The sequence below is a fragment of the Castanea sativa genome, chromosome 2 (assembly GCF_040712315.1).
Source record: "Castanea sativa cultivar Marrone di Chiusa Pesio chromosome 2, ASM4071231v1".
NCBI classification, from domain to species: domain Eukaryota; kingdom Viridiplantae; phylum Streptophyta; class Magnoliopsida; order Fagales; family Fagaceae; genus Castanea; species Castanea sativa.
The window spans coordinates 42,052,717-42,069,843 of record NC_134014.1 but is presented as its reverse complement, the minus strand read 5'-3'; the positions used below and the strand labels follow the sequence as shown (position 1 = coordinate 42,069,843).

Sequence of the window (17,127 nt, the reverse complement as noted above, 5' to 3'; positions counted from 1 at the left end):
AAGGCTAAATAGTCTTCTATATACTCTCGTTCCCACAGACGGCGCCAACTGATGATGCCGAAGAAAACACTAGTAAGCTGCGAACACTCTCCAGATCGAAGCAATACCTGCGAAGAGAAAATAGAAGACCGAACAGAGAGCACCGGTGTGGTGCCGGCCAAAAACCCTCCGACAATCAAGTTAGAGTCTTTTAAACAATCCTAGAGTGCCAGAGTTGAGATAACTGTGCGTACCTTTGGGTCATGAGGGTTTTGGGGTATATATAGTGGTATGGATCCGAAATAAGCGCCTTGGTGAGGAAATACTTTCCTTCTAGGAGAGTAGTTTATGGATTTTGCATATCATATAGAGCCCTTTTCCTTATAGGAATCTTCTTGACTAAGGTCGAACGTGTAGCGCAAGAACTTTCCTTATATTCACGTATGTAGAGGTCAAGACAGGTTAAGAATGAAGGTTGGATTACTTCTTCAGCTTTTACCTGCTAAGGTCGTCAGTCCACGTGTGCCTCCTACATTGTCGTCAGCTTACGTATGTCTCTGAAAAGGCCGTCAGCTAAGGACCTTCACTATCAAAGTCGTCAGCCTTTACTCCGTCAGCTTGATACTTCAGCCTAACGCCGCCATGTAAGGGGTGTGGCCTCGAGTGTCAAAAGAAGGCATCCTAATGACAATGGCTGACGGGTTCTATATTCCCTTCAGTCTTCTTAATGTACTGACAACTTGTAAAAAACATTACTATCAATATATAGATCATAATATACACAATAATAATTTTAAATAAAATCGTAAAATAGTCCACGCAGGACATCACGTAGAACTCTAGAGAAATTGTCCTAGTAAATCTTGAGAATCTCAAAATGAAAACTGTTTGTCCAAGTTCTTAATTAAAAAATAATTACAAAATACATGCAAAGAAACAAAAATAATTACATTCATCATGTTTTCGAGCCTCCAATACAATAACGAATATGCTTAAGAAGTACAGAAATCAACTGTGGCAAATGACCTTCTAAGGATGTGACTTCCATGATTGACTCAGCACCAAGATTCTGAAACAAATATTCTGACATTGGGATTGGCACAGCAACATCCTTAATACTTTGTATTATGTGACAAGGCGTAGTGACGAGACCTAGAATATGTCTCGAGTCACTCAAAAATATTGTATGAGCCAAACTCAAAGCTATGTCTAGTCTCATATTAAAGAGTGTTCGAGTGAATTTCTTGCACTGCAATAGAATCCATGTCACCACCCACAATTAATGGAGCGAACCCAGAGCAACATGCTTTGTAATTTGATTGTACTGCTTCAAATATTTGGTCTAGATCTTCAAGCTCGAACCCTCCACAATAATCCACATCATTTAATAACCTTTAAAAAAAATCAATGTGTTACAAGTCCACCATATCATAAAAAAGGATAAATTTTAAGAAAATAGTATTGTCTGTCACAAGCATATATAATAACAAGCTTGTAGGGTCGTACATACATGTTTTTATTTATATCAATTTTATAATCTCTCCTGAATATGGTGAATTCATATATTGCTATCTATGGATACAAGCCAAAATCAAACCACGTAAATTGTTGGTATATTAAAGAGAGGCAAAAAACAGATTTTTCTTTCTCGCCAAGAAAATCAAAACTAAGGATCTGTTTGGATACCGATTATTTTGCTGAAACTGAAAACTTATTACTGAAAGTATTGTAGATAAAGGTAAAAGTTAGTTGAAATAGTACAGTGGAGCCTATGAATAATGCCAAAAAGTACAGTAGGGCTCATGAATAGTAGCAAAAATAAGCTGAGTAGTGAAATAATTTATAATTTTAATCCACATCCAAATGCACACTAAGTTTAATTAGGATTTGGAGACAAATTCTCAAAATTCTCCATAGTGACCAAATTTTCTTAACAATCTTCCAAATCAAGTCAAATTAGAAATTTCACCTTAATCCAAAATGTAAGAATTAGAAATTGAGCCAAAATCCACAACAATTTTTCACCTTGGCGAAATTTGCAAAGCACCATAATTTATCAAATTCCTCCCTTGACCTAGCAACCAAATACAAATTCTTAACAAATCTTCACCTTGACAAGACTTCCCTCAAACCATAAATGTGTAAAGTGTCGAGAGACTCAAAAACAAATTAGAGCCTAAAAAAAAAAATCAAAATCACCCAAACTACCTCCAAATCTACCAATAGATGCCAAATGCACTCAAAGAAGATGCTGAAACAAAATTAGTGTCCAATCAAAAGAATAAAATGCATATCACCCAAAGCTATCTTCAAATATGCCCATAGGAGCTAAATGCACCTGAAGTGGGTGTCATAAGTCTATTTATTGATCTTCTACAAGTCATTCTTTGACATCTTCCCCCCTAATGCTAAAATCCATGAACCAATCAACAAAATCTCCAAAGAAGATAAATCCAGACACCTATGTACTAAACCTTGGCTTTGAACAACAAATCGAAATATTTAAGTAATGAACCTTAACTGTGATACCAGTTTATTATGACAATGAAAGTTTTGATACCAATTTTCTTTATGGGAAAAGGCTTTCAATAACACTTCCAAACAAGATTGAGTGCGAAAGTTATTATAAAGTTAAGAAAGATCTCTATAACAAATAATAGAATAATAGAAATGAAGAAAACTTGAAAGAAAAAAATAGATAACCCACACAAAATAGAACATCATAGATTTACGTGGTTCTGCTTTTGTTATCCTACATCTATTGATAGCAAGGATGAATTTATTATATCAAAGAGAGTTCAAAAAGTGTTTACACTAAAAGGAGGCATCATAAATAACAAAATCTCTCTAGGGTTCTTTTAAATTCATCCAAAGTCACTCCTAATGTGGGAGGACCCTTGGACCAAAGCCAACAAACCTTTGATACTATTGCTTATTTATAATACCTATCCCATAATGAACAAGGAATACATTTGTTTGTAGGTAAGGAATACTTTTCTTTTTGGACAATAAATACATTTCTTTAGTGGACAAGGAATACACTTTTATTCCACATAGAGAAACCTAAATCAAGTCAAATTAGGAATTTAAGATAACTTCTAACAAAACTAGAGATAGACATAAAAGAAGGTTAAATCAAGATTTTAATTGCCAAAAATCTTGTATCTCAACTGGTTGATATCTCCTTTTGTTTATAATAGATACATTCATGATTTGATTCCCCATTCCTCTAATTATCAAATTATAAGAAAAATCAAGGTTTACTTTTTTATCGGAAAAAATTTAAAGAGAGAACAAGCACGATATCAATCTGAGACTTTAGTTGTTGTGATTGCAACTTATAGTGGACATATAATTTAGTGAAAAAGGAAATCAAAATTAGAATAACAAATATAAATAAATGAAAATGAAATACTTTGACTTTACATCAAATATTGGCAATTTTGCATAGTATGATCATTATTTTTGTATATAATTAGTATTCCCTCCCTCCTAACTTGTTAACCTCTATTTCATTTTGGACTGACCCAAAATATAGTCTTCTTTGAAATTTCAATAAACATATATATTTCCTACCCTATCATTACTTTATTTATAATGTCAATTACTCCTTTCACTACAACTTAAATTAAGAAGGGTAGTTTGAAAACTTGTTGCTTTCTATTTAAAAGACAATACTTTAAATGATGTTTCTTTAAAATGTTGAATTTCTTAAACATGACTAAAAAAATGGGATTCATAGAGTAATATTAATGATTGAAAAGTTAATTGGTTTGCTATCAACGACTAGTACTAATAATGATTAAACAGATTCTCTACCTTCAACCAACTACTACGTAGCTTTCTAAAAAAAAAAACTATGTAGCTCAAATTTAAAGAAAAATCATTATGAAGTGAACACTATGATTTGAAATTCTATAGATTTTATATAATAATAAAAAAAACCCACTATGTTAAAATAATTAATGAGGTTGATTAGGTTATTAATTAATATAATTTATAGGTTATTTTTATAATGAAGTAGACGTCATAAATTGAAAATAATATTTTTTATATAAAAAAAACTACTATGTTGAAATAATTAATTGTAAGGACACAATTCAAGTTCCCAAACCACGACTAGGAGGAAAATGGGCTTGAAAGGCCTTTCTTCACAATGAATTTGTAGAGGATGGGTTTATAATTTAGATTTCAAGGATGGCTTTAGACAATCACAAAAAGAACGGGCTTTGGGCCCAATGGAACAAAACAAAGAATCGTTTGCAAAGAGTAAGATTGAGAATTCCTCCTCGGACTGATTCCGAGGATAATTTCTAATAGTATTTCTCAAGTGTGGATACAAATATTGATTATCATACACTTTTTCTTTCTCAAAAAGCCTCTCCTTTCTTCGTATGCTTTCCCTCCTATTTATACTCCTCCTCTTCTCTTCATCATCTTCCACTTTATGGCCGTGACCCTCATTTTTGGATACTTGTCCCATCCATTCTTCCCTAAAGCCCGCTGGGATTTGGGACCAAGTTCCAAGCTCTATACTCAGGTCCCATCCTTCCATCTATATTGTCAGCGTATCAATTACAGGGTCTTTAATATATGGGCGGTGGTAGCAGCTTTACTTTAGACATTCCACCGCTCTTTCTACTGTCCTCCACGTATACTGTATATCCTCGGCTTAACATTCCGAGGACAAATCTACTCCTCGGACGGTAAGGGACACTTAAATACTCCACGATTATTTTGATGTTTTCGGATTTGGGTTTCTAGCCCAGAAGACCTTGTTGGGCCGTCCATTATAAATTACTGGGCCCAATACCCCTACATTAATCATGAGGTTAATTTGGTTATTATTAATTAATATTATATTATTAAAATTGCAGTAATTTCATTGCATTTCTAAATTAACCTACCACCTAACAAATATATATATATATATATATATAGACTAAATAAGGTAATCCACCTAACAAATATATTAAAAGGACTATGTTATGAAATTGTTATGTGTCTCTAAAAGGATTCAAACACCAAAACAAAAAATAAATTCATTAACGTTTTTATTGAAAACATCAATGAGCTAAAGTTGTGTTACATGCACATTCCATGTGCTTTATTTGTAGAGAAATTTTGACACTAACACTTGTCTAACAATAGGGACTTCCACTTACGGCAATGAACACTCATCAGTCACCGCTATCAATTGCAAACGGTACCACAAATATAATAAAAACGAATGTATCCTAGTCTGCATGATACTATTACTATAGAGGAGCGAGCTAGTATCATCCTCTCAGTGCAAATGAGAGAAAATAAATAATTTTGTTTGCATGTAATTCCATATACAGCCATTAAAATTTGAACAAGTATAGAGCATTATCTCTTCATGGATTCTCAAAAAAAAAAAAAAAAACTTTCATTCTCTCTATATGATTGACTGATTGTAAGCTTGTTTGAACAAAACAAAACACAAAATAGTGGCCAGTTGGATTGTGTCCCTGGTTTTCCCCTCATTTTTATGAGGTGGGTTTTTCCACGTAAAACGTGAATGCCTTTGCAAGTTCTAAGTTTTTTTTTATTACACATTTATTTTTAACCCTTAAATCGTGAAATGGTTGTATTATAGCTAGGCATAGCAAATTAGCAATACCAACTCTGTGGGTTCAGAGGACTGTGGAGTCTCAGCCGAGAACAAGAAGGGTAAGCGAACTCCGAGAACTTCACCTATTCAAGGAGAGTAAGAGAATCAGGATAATTGATATCCCTTAAGGATGGTGGAAGGAAATTTCCTGAAAGATATACTCCCACCTCCGCATTCATTGCCTTACACCAACCTTATCAACTGCATTAATGTAAAAATGATCTCTGAATAATAACTTCACAGTTAGCAACACCTTCTACTACCTACAGAAGGGTCTTGATGGGACAAATATCCTAAAAATCCTAAGACGTACAAGTGGAGAGTTGTGATGCATAGCGAAAGACTATAAAAGGAAGGGGAACCCCCATAAAAGGAGGATGAACAATTTCTAAGTAACAAGAAAACAGTGAGTAGAATTCAGAATTACCTTGTAAAGAATCAGAACTAAAATTTATATACTAGAATTTTTTTTTTTGAGGAACTATATACAAGAAGTTGATTCTCAGATTTGCCCAAGGAGAATTTTATCCTTAATTGATGTCCCATTTGCACTTATCTACTACTTAAGATTCTTCAGTCCTAGACTTGGACTTAACTTTGTATTGCGCTTGAATTACCCACCTTCATAAAAATTATATTATTTGGGCTTGATTTGAGAGACAAGGTATTACTGATGTAAGTAAGTTTGGACCTTTATTTTTTGAGTCCTTACACCAATTATTTCGGAGTTGATGATAATAAACAAATTATTTGTATTCATTTTTATTTGTTTATTTTATATATATATATATATATATATATATTTATTCGCATGTCATGGATGAAATGATAACGTGTGACCTGTGTTATATAAATAATCTATCCTTTTTTTTCCTTCCTTACAATTAACGGGAAGGAAGTGGGAAGAGGATTTGACTTGAGCACAAAATTGAACAGTCATTGAACCATAAGTTTATGGACTATAATAAATAACTCTTTACAGTTACGCATGCGCATTATTGTAATTTCTTATTTTTTTTAATTAATAGTTACGCTACAATGAATAATATTTTTGTCTTGAAATATACTACTAGTGAATCAAAATATTACTACAGTAAGTTTTTTTTTTTTTTTTTGCCGCTAAAAAAGGCAGGACAACCTATCTATTTAAAATTTGAATCTTAAATATTTTATTTTGAAATACTAAAAAATATCTTATAAACTATAAGGCTTTTAGCATAAGATTAACTAGTCGCTAACCCGTGCGATGCACAGAAAAATTATTGGCTCTGAAAAAAAATCCAACAATGAGTAAATAGACATTCTGAAGAAAAAAAAATTAATTGGAATTAATCTAAACAAATAATTAATCAACCAAAAATATAGCTTTTAATAAGAAACAAAAAATCACATGAACCTATATAAAAAACATTTAAAATGAAGAATTAAGATCAACCTACTGAGATGCAAATGCAAAAAACTCCAAGACTTAAAACTTCAAAATTTATAAAATCCTCAAATTCTACTTCAGAACCAATCCAAATTCAATAAATTTATATTAAAATACCAAATAAAAATGTATCGTTCCCTAGGCTAGAAGATATAGGTTGCATCTTTAATTTTTCTCCAAAAAAATAGAGATTATTTATTTGCCATGTACAATAAAAAAAATAATTAGTAGAAATTTCAACCCAAAAACCAAACCCACAATTATCAACGTGAATCTAACATACCAAATAAAATTTATCGTTCCTTAGGCTGGAAGACATAGGTTATATCTTTTATTTTTCTCCAAAAAAATAGAAATGTTTTATCTGCCATATACAATATAAAAAAATAACTAGTAGAAATTTCAACCCAAAAACCAAACCCGCAATTATCAATGTTAGTCTTTTTTTTTTTTTTTTTTTTGAGTATCAACGTTTGAGTTTGAGTTTAAGTTGGACTTGTTAGAGAGATAGAACTTCACTCCTTGTTAAGTTTTGATTAAACAAAAATAATTTTATTTTGAAAAAAAATGATAATGATGAGTTTGAGTTTGAGTTTAAGTTGGATTTGTAAAAGAGACAGAGTTTCACTCCTTGTTAAGTTTTGACTAAACAAAAATAATTTTATTTAAAAAAAATGATAATGATGAGTTTGAGTTTAAGTTGGACTTATTAAAGAGATAGAGTTTCATTCCTAGCTAGTTAAGTTTAAACTAAACAATAATTTTATTTAAATAAAATAATAATTTTGTTTAAATATTGTGCTGATGTGGAAATTTGTAAGATTCTCAGAAGCTTCGGCTATAATAATAACTAGTCGTTAACCCATGCTATGCACATGAACCTACTTATTTGTGAGGTAGACTAAAATAATTTTATAAAATTTTCAATTGATTAAAAAATTACATCATTACATAATTTGCTCTTGTATGACTTCAATTTGTGTTACAATTTGATGAATAAGTCATTACTTGAACATGCAATGGCTTACAAAAAATTTGTCAAACAATTTCAGATACTGCAAAAAATAACTTAAATATTCAGATAATAAAACTTTTGAAAGACTAAAAAATATTAAAGAGTTAAATGATTTACGGTTTAGAAATTATTGAAAAAAACAAAATACATGTGACTAAAAAATAGAAAAATATAAGAAAAAGATTGGGTTACATTCAAAAGAATAATTCATGGCTATAAGTTTGCACTCTATCGTAAAATATCACGTTAGTGAAGTAGAGATATAATAATAATAATAATAATAATAATAATAATAATAATAATAATATTTGAGTTTGAGTTTGAGTTTAAGTTGGACTTGTTAGAGAGATAGAGTTTCACTTCTTATAAAGTTTAGATTAAACAAAAATAATTTTGTTAAAAAAATGATGAGTTTGAGTTTAAGTTAGACTTGTTAGAGAGATAGAGTTTCACTACTTGTTAAGTTTTGACTAAACAAAAATAATTTTTTTTAAATAAATTGATAATTTTATTTTAATATTGTGCTGACGTGAAAAATTTTGAGAGCTTCAGAGGCTTTGGTTTAATATATAATAATAATAATAATAATAATAATAATAATAATAACTTAAAAAATAATTTTATTTAAAAAATAATAATTTTATTTAAATATTATGCTAACGTGGAAAATTGTGAGAGTCTTAAAGGTTTCAGTTATATATATATAACCAAACCCACGATTATCAATGTGAGTCTAACATACCAAATAAAATTTATCGTTCCCTAGGCTGGAAGACATAGGTTACATCTTTTATTTTTCTCCAAAAAAATAGAGATGTTTTATCTGCTATATACAATATAAAAAAATAATTAGTAGAAATTTCAACCCAAAAGCCAAACCCACGATTAGGGGTGTCAATTCGGGTTAGCGTGTCGGGTTCGTGTCGTGTCGAGGTAGGGGTATTCGACTAAATGGCTCAACCCTAATCAGACTCATTTAATAATCGTGTCATGATCCTTTAACCCTAACCCGACCTGTTAATAAGGCGGGTTGACTTGACCCAACCCATTTGACACGCTTAATAAATGAGTCGTGTTGAGTTGATATGAATGTAATACAACCCATTTCAACCTAGCCTTTGAGAATGCGCTCACGCACGTGCTCAGAGGCTCTTCTATTTTTTGGGTAAAGGTTAATTTAAAGCATTTATTATAATTTGGAATTATTACATTTTTCAATCACAAAAAAATCTAGGGATGTGATGAATAAATTATTTCATCCAAAATGCAAAACACTCATCACACTACTATGTATTTCTGTGATTGAAAAATGTAGTAATTCCAAATTATAATATGGATGCTAATTATTAACACCTTTACACCAAAAAAAAAAAAACCAAACATATCGAACCACTCATAAAGAAAAACGTAAACCAAAAGAAAATAATTATTTGTTCTACCAAAAAAGATAATAATAATAATTATTATTATTTACAAAGGTAATAGTTTATCCCAAAAATACCACCAAAGTAATAAGTATTTAGAAGGTAAGAACTACGAACAACCTCAACCAAACATAAAGAAAAAAGAAAATAAAGTACCGAATATATAAACTAACTATATTGCATTACAAAAGATAAAATTGAATGGTACACAAATATTTTTGTTTATTGTTGAGTAATGGTACACGAATAAGAAGTGAGACCTGCACCTTCAAAGTTCAAACCACTCGCTAGTACTCACTGCCCGGTACTGCAAGTTTTCTTTAGTCTCAATGTCACTGTTGCTACTCAAACTACTGCCGCTGGTCAATCCCTTTGTCTCCTAATCCTACTTGGAACACCACAACGATGTGGTGATTTGGTGTCGCACGCAGGCCATTGGTAAAGCTGAGATACTTCATATTCATTTCTGAATGGGTTTTAAATTTGGGTATCCTATATCTAATTCTGCTGTGAATGTAGCACTTTCAAAAAACCAAAAGCAATCCTGATCAAGAAAAAATAGAAATTATCAAAGAGAGGATACACAGTACGTGTAAATAATAGTGTAAAATTTAAATATTACTTAAATTTATTGAAAATACACACCTCTTGTCCTGAGCAATACTCCTCTTCACGCTTCAAAGTTTTCCACAATTGTCAAAATCGAAAATGAATTTAACATGGAAGTTGGATAATAAGCATTGTGTTTTAGGTTAACTGCTTTGTTGTGGTTGATTTATCAGATTGTCCTTTACGTGAATAAAGTAATTTGAAAACCAACAGGAAAGTGATCCTATTTTATAGGTAATATTTTAGTGGGAGTTAGATATGTATTTTTACCAAATTATCCTTTAGTTCAGTCTCTACTTAAACCTAGGGGTGTAGGGGTATTTTAGAACAAAAAAAAAATTGTATTTTTACCAAACTATCTTTTAGTTCAGTCTCTACTTAAACCTAGGGGTGTAGGGATATTTTGAAAAAAAAAAAAAAAAAAAACTGGTCCAAACAGATGCAGCTGCTTAAATAATAGTATAGATATTTAGCTTTGTTTTTGGATAAACGTGGGGTGTTTAACTTATTTTTCTACTTTAAAAAAATAAATGTATAATTGCTTTGAAGAAGTGGGTTAGTGGAGGAGTGTTCCTATTTTGTAAGCAATATTTTAGTGCAAGTTAGACATACATTTTACCAAACTATTCTTTAGTTCTGTCTCTACTTAAACTTAGAAACATAGGGGCATTTTAGAACAAAAAAAAAAATTTGGTCCAAACAGGGGCAGCCGCTTAAATAGTAGTTGTGGGGAGTAAAAGGACCCGAGCAGGTATTTGGGCCTTTGGGCTCTGATAAGAAGGGCCAATTCATTCTTGACTAAAGGCCTTTAGGACTGAAAGTCGGCCCACGAGCCGAGGGTCCAAGGATGCATCCGAAGAAGAATCTCTCCTCGGACAAACCCGGGATGACTTGGAGATTCGCTAGAAAGATCAAGGCAGAGTTCCGGAAAGACTATTGGTTAAGAGGGGGATCCCTGTACCCTCTAGATGCACCGGTGTTAGAGAAATATCTTAGAAAAAGGCTGCCACCTCCACATTAAAGATCCTGCACCCACCTCCCTGGCCGCATTAATGGGGAAGTGACCCCTAAACAGTAAAACTGAACCTTCTGGTTACTATTTAAACGCTTGAAGAAGGTGGTGTCAAATGGGGGAGGATAAGATTTGTGCAACACGTGGATAAAGCACCAAGAGAAGAAGTATTTAAGAAGAGTAGAGGGCAAAGAAATGGGAATCAGTGATCAAAAATAGGGACTAAGAATTGTAACCTTCAAAGAAGAAAGAGAAATAATACAGAAATTGTCCTCGGCTTTCGTCCGAGGAAGTTCCTTTGCCATAATCATTTACTATTCGCAAGTATTTTTACACTTTAGCTTGTTTATTAAGTTTTCAGTATCCCTAGACTAGATTTCAAATTCATACTCTACAAATTTCATTGTTTATGGCTCATTGGGCCTGAACTCACAGTTGTCTTTGGGTCCAAGTGCAATTGTGCACTTACAGTAGTATAGATATAACATTCATCTAGAAATATATTGTTTTACATCCTAAAAGAAGTGCATACACTTCAAGTCTTCTACCCACATTCAAAATAATATAATTCAACAAAAATATAACATTTATCTAGAAATAAGTTCTTTACACTCCAAAAGAAGTGAATACACTTAAACCTAAATTCAAAATAATATAGTTTAACAAAAATAAAATAACATAGTTCAACAAAAACAAGTGGGTCATATCATGCAATCAAGAAAAACACAAGGCACATGGGTTCAAAGTTTATTGTACAAAAACATTATGCAGAAAAAATAAACACATTAGAGAGAGAGAGAGAGAGAGAGAGAGAGAGAGAGAGAGAGAGAGTTGATGCTTTGAGTTTGAGAATTGGTCATGAGAAGAGTAGTACGGCTGGATTTTTTTATAAAAAAATTAGATATTTATAAGAAGGTTTAGAGATTTAGGGTTTGTAGGGTTTAGAGATCTAGGGTTTGTAAAGTTTCAATTTTCAATTATATCCCTTGTAAATTTTTATAATTACTCATTTTTCTTTTTAAATTTAAAATATATGTTGAATATAAAATGTATTTGATAAATCTAAAATAAGATGAATATTTATTTGTTATAAGAGTTAAACAGGTTGTATTAAATGAGTCATGTCAAGTTGACACAAATAAATTGGTGTGTCAAACGTGTCTATTGCGGGTTACGTGGGTTGATCCGTTATGACATGTTTCTTATCGTGTCACTTTCGGGTCGACCCATTTATGACCAAAACCCATTAAGGCCCAACCCTAACCCAAAAAAACCCGTGTTGGGTTCTTGTCGTGTTCACAGGTTGGGTCGAACATTGACACCCCTACCCACAATTATCAACATTAGTTTTTTTTTTTTTTTTTTGAGTATCAACGTTTGAGCTTGAGTTTAAGTTGGACTTGCTAAAGAGATAGAGTTTCACTCATTTTTAAGTTTTGATTAAATAAAAATAATTTTATTTTGAAAAAAAAATGATAATGATGAGTTTGAGTTTGAATTTAAGTTGGACTTGTTAGAGAGATAGAGTTTCACTCCTTATTAAATTTTAATTAAACAAAAATAATTTCATTTTGAAAAAAAATAATAATGATGAGTTTGAGTTTAAGTTTAAGTTGGACTTATTAAAGAAATAGAGTTTCATTCCTAGCTAGTTAAGTTTAAATTAAAAAAATAATTTTATTCAAATATTGTGCTGATGTGAAAATTTGTAAGAGTCTCAGAGGCTTTGGTTATAATAATAATAATAACTAAAATAATAATTTTATTTAAATATTGTGCTGACGTGAAAAATTGTGAGAGTGTCAGAGACTTCGGTTATATATATATATATATATATATATATATATATATATATATATATATATATATATATATATATATAATTACTACTAAGTGAAAAAAAAAGATCAAATATGTATTTATTTATAATTTTTTTTTGAGATAGAATTTCAACCTATAATATTCGCAGTCCACTTACTTTTTATTATATATCAGACCAATACACCAATGATTTTTAATGTACCTAGATCTCTTATTCGACAAGAAGAGAATTAAAACCCACAATTTATATATAACTACGATGCATGTGCGTACCTTGGGGTGGGGAAGAGCATGACAATCTTGGAGAATAGATCAGGTCGCATGACAGAGGTGATGAGTGCCTGAGGGCTGAGACTGAATGGCCAACAAAGATGCAGGAATCAACTTGTAGCTCTTCTAAAATTGCAAGCAAATCATAAGCAAAACCCTCAAGCGTGGAGTACCTTTCAAAATCAAATAAATCAGGGTTTGTAGTACCCGCCCCCATATTATCGTAGAGGATGACACGGTATTCATCAAGGAGATGAGGCACAAGGTACTTCCACACTGACTGATCTGTGCCAAACCCATGGCCTAGTACTATTATTTGCTTCCCTAAACCTATAACCCTCACTTTGTGAGCTTCTCCCACAAAATGATACAGCAAGCTACACTTGCAAATCAAATATTTTAATTACTCCTGTCTGTGTTAAAAATACTTAGGGGGTGTTTGGGAAAGTAATTTAAGTTATGTTGTTTAGGTGTTTTTGATATACGTGTGGGTGAACAAATGTGTGAAAATGTTTGTAATGTTGTTTAAAATGTGTGGAAATGTATTTAAACATACTTGTCAAACACCCCCTTAGTATTCTTAAAAGAAAAAACAGTAACTTAATTCCACATTAAAAAATGAGTGAGTTAAAGGGATTTAAGGTTTATGTTGTGTCTCCAAGAGTTAGACCATTTTGGATATACACAACTATTAGTTTCTTTAAGACCTTCTTCTCTCTGTATAAAAAAAAAAAGACCTTTTCCCCTCTCCTTGTGTGTATGTTAAAAATACTTAGTATTTAAAAAAAAAAAAACAAAAACTTTAATTACTCCACACTTAAATGAGAATTATATTTCTTGCCATTTCTTTTTTCGAAAATTAAATTTAATCTCTTTACTTTTATTTAAGATTTGATTTTTTTAAGTTAATCTCTAATTTTATCAAAACTAGCATGTAACTCCATGCAAACGCATGGATACATTCAAAATTAAACAAAATTTCTATTATAAAAATATAAATAATTGGTCAATTTTTTTTTAAAAGCATGTAACACATGTTGTAGGGGTATTGGGCCCAGTAATTTATGAAGGATGGCCCAACGAAGTCTTTTGGGCTGGAAACCCAAATCCGAAGACATCAAAATGATTGTGGAGTATCTAAATGTCCAAATACGTCCGAGGAGTAGATTTGTCCTCGGATTATTAGGCCGAGGACATAGGAAGAGAAGTTTAGTGTCCCCGGGTTATATTATAAAGAATCCTACGATTATGGGAATACACAGTACACGAGGAAGACAATAGAAAGAGCGGTGGAATGTCTAAAGTAAAGCTGCTACCACCGCCCATACATTAAAAGCTCGTAATTGATACGGCGGATCGTATAGATGGAAGGATGGGACCTGAGCATGGAGCTTGGAACTTGGTCCCTAATCCCAGCGGGCTTTAGGGAAGAATGAATGGGACAAGTATCCGGAATGAGGATTGCAACCAAAAAGTGGAAGATGATGAAGAGAAGGAAATGAGTATAAATAGAAGGGAAGACATATGAGAAAAGGAGAGGACTTTTGGAGTAGAAGAGAGAGAGCCAATAGTAGATGATAATTAACCTTTGTATCCAAACTCAAAGAAATACTATTATAAACTATCCTCGGATTTCGTCCGAGGAGGAATTCGCTGTCTTACTTTTGCAAACAACTCTTTAATTTGTCCCATTGGGCCCAAAGCCCATCCTTTCCCTGATTGTTTAAACCATCCTTGAAATCTAGATTACAAACCCATCCTCTACAAATTTATTGTAAAGAAAGGCCTTTCAAGCCCATCTCCCACCAGTCAAAGTTTGGGAATTTGAATTGTGTCCTTACAATTGGCGCCGTCTGTGGGAATTTAGTCTTTAAGGAAGTTTAGGACATAATGGTAGGATCAGGACCACAACACAGCGCGGAGTCCGTGGGCTCCCAGCGTGAGGATCACTCCTTGCATCCTGAACACGGAGAGAACCGAGAAGGAAGTGTACATACTACACACACCATCAGAAGTGAAAGTCATTCGCAAGGAGGAAGCAGAGTTCCTTATGAAAGAAATGCCAGGGCCATGCAGAAGGAGATTGACGGCCTAAAGAGGAGATTGCGTCACGAAAGGCGAAGGAGAACTCCTCCGGTCTCTGACCCCTCTTCGGAGGGATCCGAGGATGACAATTACGGGCAGAGATCCAGAACTCCCCCAGGTGAATATTTCTCTTTCGAAGAAGACAATCTGCATGGGAGGCGTGGCGAGACTACCCCCCAGGGGCTTAGGAAATGACGCAATGGGAAGAGCGTTACACCAAATCTCCAGTCACCCTTCACGCGCGGATTGGAAAAGGGAGGTTACCTCGGCGCTTCACACAACCGGCCTTCACTCTTTACAATGGTCGGACGGATCCCGTGGAGCACGTAAGCCATTTCGGCCGCAGAATGGCAAAGGCATTCCAGGAATGAAACTTTATTATGCAAGATTTTTCCTTCTAGCCTGGGACCCGTGGCCATGAGATGGTTTGACGGCTTAAGGGCAGGCTCCATTGATTCTTTCAAAGAGCTAACTAGAGCATTTGGTTCTCGCTTTATCACGTGCAGTAGAGTTCCTTGTCCATTAGATTCTTTACTATCCATGGTTATGAGGGAGGGGGAAACCCTGAAAACGTATTCTGACAGGTATTGGGAAATGTTCAACGAAATTGACGGAGACTTTGATGATGTAGCAATAAGGACCTTCAAGGTCGGCCTACCAACAGAGCATGACTTGAGGAAGTCCTTAACAAAGAAACCTGTCAGAAGCGTACGTCGACTGATGGATCGCATCGACGAGTACAAAAGGGTTGAGGAAGATCAGCAGCAGGGAAAAAGCAAGGCGAAGGTTATCCCACAAGAAATGAGGGATTTCGGCTCCGGACGAGATACAACAACAATAGGCCCGCGCGGGATTTTTCCGGGCAGTGGCCGGTCACATACCCCCACAAGTGGTCAACACCGTCTTCGTGGAGCCGGTGCAACGGCTGTTGGAGAAAAATAAGGCATGAGCCTTTTTTCAAATGGCCAAATAAAATGGCAGGGGACCCTTTGAGACGCAACCAAAATCTCCATTGCCATTATCACCAGGAGAGGGGTCATACCACCGAGGATTGTCGCACTTTGTGGAATCATTTGGAACAATTGGTTAAGGAGGGAAAGATGAAGCAGTTCCTGTACCAACCCAATGGGCGGGGAAACCAATCAGGAGTGGCAAACCACGACGACCCTTCGTCGAGACCTCCTCTAGGTACTATCAATGTCATTTTTGCAGCACCTGGAAGGACTGGCTCGGCTCCTTTCGGGGTAATGTCGATAGCTCAAACATTAGCCGAAGAGTCACGGGATCAGCCGAAGAGGATTAAGGCAAGTACCCTGCCAGTCCTAAGTTTCTCTGAAGAGGACAAGATGGGGACCATCCAGCCTTATGATGATGCCTTAGTGGTAACCCTCAGAATATGGAACTATGATGTAAATAGGGTAATGGTTGATCAAGGCAGTGGCGCGGATATCATGTACCCTGACCTATTTAGAGGCTTGAATTTAAGGGTTGAAGATCTGATGGCATATGACTCACCCTTGATAAGCTTCGAAGGGAGAGTGCGTTCCGAAGGGACAAATTAGTGCGCTCTCTGCAATCGAGTCGGTGGTAGACGTAGATTTCATCGTACTCGATGCTTATTCTCCCTATACGGCTATTGTAGCAAGGCCTTGGCCGCATGCGTTAGTCAAAGTCAAATTTCAACCTTGCATGTCAAAGTCAAATTTCATTCGGGGACCAGGTGGTGGAGTTACTTGGGAGTCAATCGCTGGCTCGAGCGGTGTGTCACGGTGCGTCGACCGGAACCGGACTCCTCAGCCTCGGCTAACGGAGAAGCATAGCAATCAAAGTCTCTTGCCGCAGCCGACG

General features: G+C 34.1%; 1 pseudogene; it reads right to left on the bottom strand.

The window, feature by feature from the left end:
• Window positions 1-934: 934 nt before the first annotated feature.
• Window positions 935-17,127, bottom strand: part of LOC142625359 (putative esterase KAI2) — a 30,592-nt pseudogene continuing 14,399 nt past the window's right edge.